The 12,284-nt window shown below is 37.2% G+C and overlaps 1 pseudogene; it reads right to left on the bottom strand.

The window, feature by feature from the left end:
- The window catches only part of LOC120430364 (40S ribosomal protein SA-like), a 142,480-nt pseudogene extending 141,137 nt beyond the window's left edge, over positions 1 to 1,343 (bottom strand).
- Positions 1,344 to 12,284: the final 10,941 nt, after the last annotated feature.

Consider the following 12,284-nt stretch of genomic DNA (forward strand, 5'->3'; position numbering starts at 1 on the left):
ATTTCCGGTTTTGGTAGAGAATTGCTCTTGTGCAAATACCAGCGACCAAAATGTGCTCTTGGTTGCCCAGTAATAGATGGTAAAATACCATGAAATCATACCAAAATTATGTATATGGAAGACCACAGGAATACCATAATCTGATTTCCCAAGGGCGCGGGAATACTTAAACATAAAACCATGGTAATACCAAGCTTTGGTATTCAAGCAATGTTCAAAAATCCAGAAGACCTCAACTTGGTATTGACATGGTTTTATTTTGAGGTATTATTTTACCTTTGGAATAACATGGTTTGGTATTGTTGTGCCCTTCCACATACAAGGCTTTGGTATGATTTCATGGTATTTTACATCTATTACCAAGGGCACATTTTGGTCCCTGTTATTTGCCCAAGTAGTACCAAAATTTGGTATTCCCGTGTTATTTACCCCTGCTCGGGTATATGGATCAACAACTATTTTCTGTCAAGAACGACCGCGAGGTAAATTTTTCACAATTGATTTGAAAATCCCTTCCATTTAAATCCTTTGCGGTCGTCCAAAGGGTCATTGTACTTGTCGTGAACAATAATATCACAAATTTAAGCTTCCTTTTAGGACTCAATTGAATGCTGTTTTGACATTTAAACCTTGCATAGTGTGCAGGCGTTACGCTTTGTATTTCTTCGGGTTCTTCAATATGACTTTATATTTTTGCAATTTTTTTGAAGCTGATTGTAGATTGGAACAATCCGAACAAATCGCTTCAAAATGATTGCAATAATATTGAGAAATTGACGAAATAAAAAGCGCACTATGCGAGGTTTAACTGTACATAGTATATAAGCGATGCATGAGGAGCTTTCAGTGTTTTTTATAGTGAGTTAATATATAAGCCTCACCTTTTCCTATATTCACAGTTAATTGACAGTACGTGTGTGAATGAATATATACATTGATATAGATTCAGTAGCTGTCGGTTGATTCGTCGAGCATTATGTCTGTTGCTTTGTTTTTGTAGATACTTTTTCGTGATTTCCCATTCAATCATTTTTCACCACACAGCACAGATCTAATACACTTCGTCATCCGTTGCATTTAACATTTTTTAACTAAAACGCAATGACGATTAAAGAATGTTGTCCACCAAACAAACACTACATTAAATACCTTTTTTACGAACTGTCTAAATGAACGAGCACGCGGCCAATATCTTGTTTCTTGCTAGCTTACGTGTTGATCACGTTAAACCTTGCTGAACACTGCTTTCGATGGTGCAAATAAAACCTACAAACAAGTTTTGGAACGGCATGAGAAATCCCCACCTATAGCGCTTGTGTTCACAGCATTCATAAAGCCAAGAAAGAAAAAATGGATCTTATCCACTGATGTAGCATTCCACGTTTATTAAAATGATATTTTATGTTTTAAGGGTTAAGGCCGTTGCAAATATTTTTCAAAGTTTATGTCGCCACCACCCCCCCCCCCCCCCCCTTCAAAGTTGGCTTGAATAAACAGGGGGCAAAAAAAAAATTTTTTGGAATAATTTCAAAATTGTAATGAAAATTAAAGTTTAATCAACTGAAAACCAGTTAAAATGCATTTCCCCGCGTTTATAATCATGTTTAGCATGTTTGAACTCCTTTGAAAACATTTTAAATTTTCATGAAATACCAATGTACAGTCCCACGAGAAGTTTTTTTGTACTGCGAAAAAAAAAATCCGTCAATACCTCGATATTTTCAAAACTAATGATTGGAAAGCCACTGTACGCCTGTAAAATGCATTTTAAAATACGTTTTTCAACCAAATTTTGAAACCTAGGCTTGTAATTTCAATTTTCATATTTTTTTTATTTTTTTGCCCCCCCCCCCCCTCGACTTTGGTCAGAGCCGAGGGACATAAACTTCAAAAAATATTTGCAACGGCCTAAACTAGTTTATAACTATTTTTAAAACCGGCAACCGGATGAATCGGTACACATGGGGTGAATTATGTCTTCTGTTTTGGCCACGATTTTACACATTATTTTGGTTACCTTGATTGGCTTCTGTTAGAACAGACACAGAACAACGCGATCGGATTCCAAATTTGAAACTTGCATGTGCTCTAAAAAGATATTTAAAAAAAACAGAATTGTTTAATTGTTTAATTGTTTATATACATGAGGGTGGTCCAAATCCGGACTTTTTTGGGGCTACCCCCTGAAATCAAAGATTGTCCCATCACTAGGCTAAATTCCAAATTTGAGCTCATTCTGACCACGGGAACCCCTCCCTCCAATCGCTTAAAGTTTGTATGGGAAAAATCGTCAAAATGTATGGAGAAAAGCAACTGTTTTACTTTTTGACCTGTGAAAAGCGCCATAATTATCCGATTCTTACCATTTCTCAAATGTAGAACCTTCATTAAATTTAGAACAAGTTTTCCGAAGACACCATATTTTTGACAGCTCTGAGTGCGGCACTCAGTGCCGAACTAGCCATCAAACGAACGTACCATAAGTACGCGTCCCGTTTGTGTATCCAACTGCCGATGATCTCCAATCCTGAAAATCACACGGATTAGATTTTGACTGATCCGTGAAATCCTCGTCATCATAATTAGCTGAATCATTTTATGAATTGTGAAAACGATATTGGCCGATTTATCTTATTCTCGGTTACGGGCGATAACAGTGTGGGAAAATCTAGGTGGAAGTTTTTCATGTTCCAATACTTCTAACTGTAATTCTGTTTGGACGGAATTTTTTATTCTATTCAATTTGCCCAATTCCGTTCAGCATTTATTTCCATTGTGGTTTGTTTTTATTTGTTTCGATGCGTGCAGCAAAAGGTCGAACTGCATCAAATTGCTTTTTTTCATTGAAGTTTTGTTCATGTCATGGCAAACGATATTTACAATAAGCTTATCAAGGAAACATTGCTGCAACTAATTCACAACATACGTCGCTCAACATGAAGAATGTTTTTGTTTTGTTTCAACATTGGTACAATAATGTCACCGAAACGTTGCAGAAATAAACAAAATCAAATAGTTGCCCCAGCAGATAATGGTAACTATTTCATGAAGAGCTATGTTTCGATGTTACATTTTCGCGAATTAAAACATTGTTGCTCCCTTGTTGCAACTTAATTGGACTTAGACGTTTTTAGCATGTTGCGCGATGCTGCTTGGGCCAACTTCTTGGCGATCTTGTCGAGTGATTCTGTTGCGGCTTTCCTCGTCCAAATCGAGCGCGAAGTTCACCCCATTGGCGAAATGTTCCCTGTTGAATAAAAACACAAAATGATCGTATTGTTTTTGCATGCAGCATCATAACCAAACTTTCCGGCACCCTCAGCAAACGTAAACTCTCTTCCGGAAAAGATCCGACAGCAATTTTGAGTGGTTTGACGTTGGTTGGGAGAGTCGAAAAATGAAGACAAATCACTTCTTGCATCAGCTAAGGCGTCATCCATAAAGTATGTCACGCAAAAGATTCTATGATAATTTCCGGAATTCCATTTCCCGGAATGGACGTTTTCCGGAATGGACATTATCCGGAATGGACGTTATCCGGAATGGACGTTATCCGGAATGGACATTATCCGGAATGGACGTTATCCGGAATGAAATTTCCCGGAATGGACGTTTCCCGGAATGGACATTTTCCGGAAAATGAGTTTTTTTTATATTACCTGATATGAGAATGAATGCAAACTTGCCTACTCGCTTACTTGTTTAGTTTGTACCCCGTTGGTCTGACCTAGTCACATTGAAGGAACTCGATATTTTGACAACAATATGAATGATAAATACATGAATGATAAAAAGAAAGTGAAATGTTCGGACACTAACAATAGAAGCTAGCGTTGACTATTGAAACAATACTTTATCAACCACCACGAGATGTAACAATGTAGATCGATAGATATTAGACAAACACTAGATGTTTTTAACATTCTTTCAATGTATTGTTATGTAAGAATTTTCCCTTCTTTTGTTAGTCAGTTGACTTTTGTGAATAAATTCTACCAATTTTTAGTTGGTAAACCTCAAGAAAATAAAAAGCTTTTCAGAAATTCAATGTATAATGTGTACTTTTTGAGGCTTCTTTAAAAATACGCGATCTTTCATCAAAGTAATGGGATTTTATCTAAGAATTTTCCCTTCTCTTGTTAATTCAACTAAATTTTACCTAGTTTTTCATTAAAGGCTTCTGCACTATAAAGCAGAGTCCGGGAACCGTGGTGTAGGGGCAATCGAAGTTGCCTCTCACCCAGTCGGCCTGGGTTCGATTCTAGACGGTCCCGGTGGTGACGAGATTTATCTGACCATGCCTTCCGTCGGACGGGGAAGTAAATGTTTGCCCCGGTCTAACCTAGAGGTTAGATCGATAGTCCAGGTGTAAGAGTCGTCTCTCTGGGTCCTGTCTCGGTTTAGTCACTGGTAGGCAGTTGAACTCACAATCCAAAAGTCGTCAGTTCGAATCCCGGGTTGAATGTAAGCTCAGGTGTAAAACGAGGTTTGCAATTGCCTCAATAATCTAGCCTTCGGATACCTAGTTTCGAGTAAAAATCTCGCAATCGAGATCGCCAAGGCAATGCTGTAGAGCAGCAGTTCTCAACGGGGGTACCAGGCCTACTTGATTTACATGGCAGGGGGTACCAGCTTAGAAGAAGGTTGAGAATCGCTGCTGTAGAGCGAACCATTTATTTTATTTTTATTTACTATAAAGCAGAATGTTTATTTTCAAAGAAGAGAAAACCTCTAGAAAATGAAAAGCTTTTCAGAAAATCAATGTATAATGTGTATTTTCTTGAGGTTTTCCCTTCTTTAAAAATACACGATTTTAATCAATGTGATGGAATTTCGTGTAAGAAATTTCCCTTCTTGTTGTAATCAGTTGACTTTTGTGACTAAATTCTACCAAATTTTATTATAAAGCAGAATGACCTCAAAGAAGTACACATTACACATTGATTTTCTGAAAAGCTTTTTATTTTCTTGAGGTTTTCCCTTCTTTGAAAATAATCATTCTGCTTTGGCTTCATCCAATTCATCCATAAAGTACGTCACGCTAAAATCAGCCAAAATTTACCCCCCTCCCCCCCTTTGTCACGCTTTTCCTATACTTATAACATGCAATGTCACACTTGCTCAGACCCCCCCCTCCCCTCCTAGAGCGTGACATACTTTATGGATGACGCCTTTATAGTAAAATTTGGTAGAATTTATTCACAAAAGTCAACTGACTAACAAAAGAAGGGAAAATTCATACATAACAACACATTGAAAGAATGTTAAAAACATCTAGTGTTTGTCTAATATCTATTGATCTACACGGAGAAAAAAGAGTTCCCAAAATCGTGAACAAGCGTTCATGAAATTCAGAACCACGAACAAAGTGTTCAAATTCCATGGTACGATTTTGAAAAACAATAACAACAAACATTTCACTTTCTTTTTATCATTCATGTATTTATCATTCATATTGTTGCCAAAATATCGAGTTCCTTCAATGTGACTAGGTCAAACCAACGGGGTACAAACTAAATAATTCTTAACCACAAGTGAGCGAGTAGGCAAGATTGTGTGTGTGTGTGTGTGGTCCAATCCAATACCCGCTAACCGGTAGCGAAATTATGGGAAAGTATAATTTGTATCAGACTGTGTACATGCCGAATGCTGATACAGCTTATCTCAGTCCCGGGTATTAGGTGGTGATAGCCCTCGCGCTGCTTCCAACGACCCATTTCAGAATGACAGAGCTCCTTGCGGTCCAATTCCGAGGTCGCTGGGCATTGTTCGGCCCCGCCTAAACATAGAAGCAAGCATCTGAAGGAAACTCGATCTATATTTAGACTTCCAATCCCCTCAGGCAAATCAGGGATCAGCGCGTATTTAATAATATAAGAAGAAGAGATAACATGTTTCAGCACTACGGATCAATTCACTGCTAGAGTGTAAACCTTCTGATGGCCGACTGCTTAGCGTCCCAGACCACCACCAATCCAAAGGTGTGAGTTCGAATCCCACCTGATTCATTTTAGTTTTTATTCATATTCAAATTCCTGATTCCAAATTTCAAAGGTACCGACCGGGATTTGATCCCTGAACCTTCTGCTTGGGAGACAGAAGCCGTAACCATTAAGCCACGGAGCCGGTTGAATGGGACGTGGTTCTCTGTATGGCTTTTTGCGAGATGAGAGTAGAGGACAACAATCATCTCAACGTTTCCACTTTACCCGGGCTAACGACCGGCAGTTCCAGTTCACGATGATTTCCCTTCATATGTTAAAAACCACTTATGATTTTGGCACATATTCCGTTTGTCAACGTTTCCTGTCATTACTGGCGGGAAAAATCTACGTGGAATCAGCTGTGCAGACCTCATGTGTGACAGGAATGCAGGTTGAGCGACTCCCACGGGCAAGTGAGCGAGTAGGCAAGATTCCATTCATTCTCATATCAGGTAATATAAAAAAAACTCATTTTCCGGGAAATGTCCATTCCGGGAAACGTCCATTCCGGGAAATTTCATTCCTGATAACGTCCATTCCAGATAATGTCCATTCCGGATAACGTCCATTCCGGAAAACGTCCATTCCGGAAAATGACCATTCCGGAAAACGTCCATTCCGGGAAATGGAATTTCGGAATTTGTCATAGAATCCACGCAAAAATCGGCTAAAATTAACCCCCCCTCTCCTCTATGTCACACTTTGTCACACAAAGTTGAACCACCCCTCAAAAAGTACGTCACATTTTGCCAGACCCCCCCCCCCCGCCTTGTTTTTGATGGGATTTTTTTATAGTTTTTATATGTTTAAACCCTCATAATTTTGGTATTTTTGCCAATTTTAATATGAAAAAAAATTGTCAAATTATTCATTTTTTAGAATAAACATTACGACACAAAAAAACAGTTTTGTATCTTTTAAAAATTATAAGACCTGGTATAACATTCAAGTATTAAAAAATCTTGAAAACTGTTTTTCACAGCTTTGTATCTAATAAGTTCAAACCATTTATAGCAGTTTTCTTATGAACACGTACTAATTTTAAGTCAAACTTTTCATTTGCCACATAACATTATTACGTGACGTTGCAACGGAGTGAGACCCTTTTTGGTTTCATACAAATTATTAATTTGAAATTAATAACTCAGTTATTATAAAGAGTTGCTTTGGAGAATTTGAACGGTTCGCGTCGCGGTCAACAAGCCGGATTTTCGTTGCCGTTTCCGTCTTTGTTTTCCCCCCGATTGTGTGTGTATTTCGACCCGGGTGATTTCGCGATGTTTGACAGTTGCTTTGGAAAATTTGAACGGTTCGCGTCGCGGTCAACAAGCCGGATTTTCGTTGCCGTTTCCGTCTTTGTTTTTCCCCCGATTGTGTGTGTTTTTCGGTCCGTGCGGTTTCGCGTTTTATTTGGTTTTATCTTTCCACAGCCGGCTGTCTAAGATTGAATCATTTATGCTAAACTTAACACCAAATAACCGGGAATAATCTCATCCGCATCCTCCGACTGTTTGCCTTGAGAATGCATAATACATCACATCATTAAACAAAATTTATTGATTATTGGGTCGCATCATCATCCTCTATGATGAATCCTGGCCATTACCCTTTCCCACTAACAAAATCCCAAGTAGAAGTAGTTTTCCGGCACACGTGGGGGTGTGGATATCGTATAGAACCCACCCTTTGTAGCAACCTGTGCTAACTAACATTCCCGTCCCAATCCCCCCGAGATCTACAAACTGACATGGCGGGCGCCGTTGGTGGCCAATGACTGTTACCTATTTGCTTCAGATCTAGTTTTAATGATCTTGATGTTTTATCTTTTCAACGCATTCATACATGCTGTTGATAAGGGAAACACCATTAGCTCGTTTAAGCGTATGGTCAGTTGTATTGATAGGATATTACGGTCCTGTTCAGCAACGGAGAAGGACAACCATGGGTGGTCTCTCATGCTCATGCTCATGCTAAAAAAAACGAAGAAGTGGACAAAATTGGTTGAAGCAATCTTGTTAACAAAATGTACCGTTTTCAAGTTAAAGCTAATTTTAGGACTGCATTTTCAATTTATTTTAGTTTCTTTTCATTTTAAAATAATACTTCTGGAATTTAAAGTACCCCTAAAAAATATTTTTGAAGAGCCAAGAAAATTTTGAACAATTTTCTCTCTGAAACTTTCAAATCGAGCAATTTGTTCCTGAGATACACAATCTCAAAGAAATCAAATCGATGAACTTGATTTTTTCTAAGTGTTAACCCTTTGCTGCCCATTTTTTTCGATTTTTTTTTATTTTTCCCTTGTCATTTTAAGCAACTTTTGTTCTACGAAAAACTTTACTTCTCTTGTTTTATGTTGTTTTTGTTTAATTTTTAGTTTTTATATTTGCATTTATCTTGTTTAGATGATGTTTGTTTTTGGTAGTATTTGCCCGGGCGGAAAGTGAGTTGGTGGCGATAACTTCGAACTATCTTGGCTTGTTTATTCGCATCTTGCTGTAAACTCCTCGAGTTATGACGACTTTTGAAACCGACTGCGTATCATGGAAAGTATATTCCATGATCATACTGCATTATCTACAGTTGATATTGAGCTGTTAGTGGTAGTTTTTTTAGACTTAGCAAAAATTTCGAAAATTTTATTTTTTCCAAAATTTTACCCGAACATCATGAAATGATTATTTTGACTTTATTTCAAATTTATACTGGACTTAGCAAAATTTGCAGTCACTGACAGAATTTTCAATTTCCGACACTTAGAATAATTTTTCATGAGCTGATATTTTAAAATTTGATTTTATTTATGCTGGACTTTGAAATTTTTGCGTATATTTTTAAATTCTTTACTTTTTACAGAAAAAGCATTTTTTTGGGACTTAGAAAATTTTCGGGAGGTTGGAAACATGATAAATTATTTTGATGTTTATTTTTGCTTTGAACCAAAATTTCGGAAAAATCGACGAAATTACAGGAAATTTTTGTCCGATTTTTACAAAAACATCAGTTTGTTCCTAAAATAATGTCCCTAACAAAACGTCTTCATTGAAATTTTGAAATTCGCAAGTTGGTTTTTAATAATTATTGATATACCCCCTACAAAAATCGTTCCGGCTCTTAGAAAACTTACGGGATCCGTATCACGACAAGATTTTTGGTAGAATTTATTTGATTTTTTGGACTTGGCATAATTTTGGCTTTTGGCCAGTAAAATATTTTCAACACTTAGAAATTTTTCGAGAGCAGGAAAATGAACAAAAAAAAATTGGGACTTAGAATTTTTTTGGGAGTTTGGAAACATGATAAATTATTTTGATGTTTATTTTTGCTTTAAACCAAAATTTCGGAAAAATCGTCGAAATTACAGGAAATTTTCGTCCGATTTTTACAAAATCATCAGTTTGTTCCTAAAATAATGTCCCTAACAAAACGTTTTGATTGAAATTTTGAAATTCGAAAGTTGGTTTTTAATAATTATTGATATACCCCCTACAAAAATCGTTCCGGCACTTAGAAAATTTACGGGATCCGTATCACCAGGGCTGAGCTGTACGATTTTGAACTAGTTAGTCGCTGTTGGCGGGTTTAGGGCGCCAATGTTCTTGGCGAGGGCGCCTATATTTGTACAAGGGGCGCCAAGTGATGAGCGGGGAGGGGGGGGGGGGGGGGTTTGGAATATGCTGTTCGTGTTTTGATTACACAAAAAATAACAGCTACGTTAGCAAATGAAAAAGTGAGTTTCAGAAAGACACATAAATTTTATCCATTTGCCCTTTCCATTAGGTCCCTGCACTAATCATAAAATGTTGTTTGATTATCGGCAAACTGCAACAGTTATATAGCAACAGTACGAGTATGAATCCCCTATTCGGAAAGGTAATCAATTTTCATACAAACATATTTCATTTAAAATCAACAATATTCTATCTCAAAATTACATTGAAAACTTTATCAAGTTAACATTACTGTACCGTCAGTTTGTGTGACTATGGGTCAAAAAACGATTCACTTCTCATTACTTCTTACGAACAAATCTAATCTAATCTATCTAATCTTATCTAATCTAATTACTTCTATCGAACAAAAACAATTTAAATGATAGCGAAAAAGCGAAGGATTGATCTTAGATAGTTTAGGGACCATCCATAAACCACGTGGACAATTTAGGGGGGGGGGGGTATGGCGATTGTCCACGATCCATACAAAAACGTTTTTTTTTTGTATGGGCAATTGTTCCAAAAATATGATGGATTTTGATGAATCGTTTAAAAATTGAAACTAAAATAATGCTCTTATACGAAGCAATGATCAAAACAAGTAACTCAGCAGTGTTACTCTTTCAAAGGAATCGACCCATTTCAAAGAACATATTAAAAGGTTGTTTTTTTTTGAAAAAAACATTTTTGGTGAAAACCGTACACCCAAACGGCGGTCGCATGATTGTGATGCATGGCGGCATGAAAGTATATCAGAATCTGCATGAAAACTGTCCTCATGCATTTTTTGCGATATGGGGGTATGACATTTTTGCTCGTTACCGACAATTTTCGACATTACCGACGGCTTTTTGGTTGTATTCCACAAAAAAAAAACACTTAACAGAACGAGGATTGAACCACTAACTTCTTGGTTATTGATCCGACACGCTACCACCGCGCCATGGACGCTTGATTAAAAGTGAGTGAAAGAGCACCAACATATGCTTCTCTTTGGAGTGTTGCTCGGGGACGGGCCAGCGTTGTATGTGTTGGTGAGAACTGCAGATCGCTGAAATGTTTACACGCGGGCTAAAATGATCTAGGGGCTTGCTGCAAAAAAATGTTATAAAATATGACATTTTCTGCAGCAAATCCACTGTTGCAGATTTTGAGATATATTTTTCCTTTGGGTGTACCCCACATATATAAAGCTGCCAAAATCGCGGGTTTTGTTCTTGGAATGTGACATTTTCAGCAAACGTTTTTTAGATGTATGCTACTCTACCCTTTAAACATAATTAAGTTTCATTGAAAAGACTGAGGAATTGCAAATTACATAGAAAAAATCATTTTGACCCGATTGCACCCCTACTAAAGGTAATTTTATTAATGATTTGGCAAAACATAGCCACTCCAGCCGCAATAAATTAAACCATCGCAGCGAACAAAAAATGTATATTTCAAACACAGATCAGACCCTGATATACGATAACACCGGTCATTGTATGCTAGCGATGCATAAAACGAACAGTGTGAACAGAGCGAACAGCAACGTAGCAGCATCTAGATAAAGGAAAGAATCATCAAAACGGAACACGTTGAAGCACTGCTAGTTGATTCAAAACAAACGCGGCAGCGTTTCGCGGCGCAACTTGGCAACTTAGCAAATTTGCAAAATGCAAAGTTTCTCTTGGGCCCTGCTGAGGGCGCCAAATGGTTTAAGGAGGGCGACATTTTTGTTAAAGAACTTGTTAGTCGACGACTAACCTCGACTAACCTACAGCTCAGCCCTGCGTATCACGACAAGATTATTGGTAGAATTTATTTGATTTTTTGGACTTTGCGAAATTTTTGCTCTCAGCCAGTTGAATATTTTTCAACATTTTGAAAAATTATTTTGATAAGAAACATTACCAGGCTTTTTGAAATTTTACTGTGGATTTTTGGACTTATGCAATTTTAGGAATATTTTCATAGACTTCTATTCTTAATTAAAAAAAAATGGAATATAGAGACTTTGGATTTTTCGTGATTTGGAAAATTATTGTGACATTTTGGCAATTCAACGCTTTCTCCACAATTTTTTAATGAGTTTTTAAAGTAAAATAATTTTTCAACTTTGAAAAATCTTGTTTTGATGTAAGTGCGTATATTCCTGCAATATTACTCATATTTGTTAAGAGAAAGAAGGGGGGGGGGGTGGGTTTGAATTGTGGCGGGGTGCATTAAAAACCAATAAAATTATTTTTGGGAACTTGATATGATTTTTGGAAGATTTCAGTTGTTTGCTACTATAAACTCAACTTGATGTGGCATTGTTGGTCAAATAAACTCAACAAGATTTTTCGCAGATACACCTCGAACAATTTATGTTCGTGGCCATGTTCGGTTACCCGGGCGGAAAGTGAGTTGGTAGCGATAACTTCGAACTATCTTGGCTTGTTTATTCGCATCTTGCTGTAAACTCCTCGAGTTATGACGACTTTTGAAACCGACTGCGTATCATGGAAAGTATATTCCATGATCATACTGCATTATCTACAGTTGATATTGAGCTGTTAGTGGTAGTTTTTTTAGACTTAGCAAAAATTTCGAAAATTTTATT

This window comes from Culex pipiens, chromosome 1 (assembly GCF_016801865.2).
Source record: "Culex pipiens pallens isolate TS chromosome 1, TS_CPP_V2, whole genome shotgun sequence".
Lineage (NCBI taxonomy): Eukaryota > Metazoa > Arthropoda > Insecta > Diptera > Culicidae > Culex > Culex pipiens.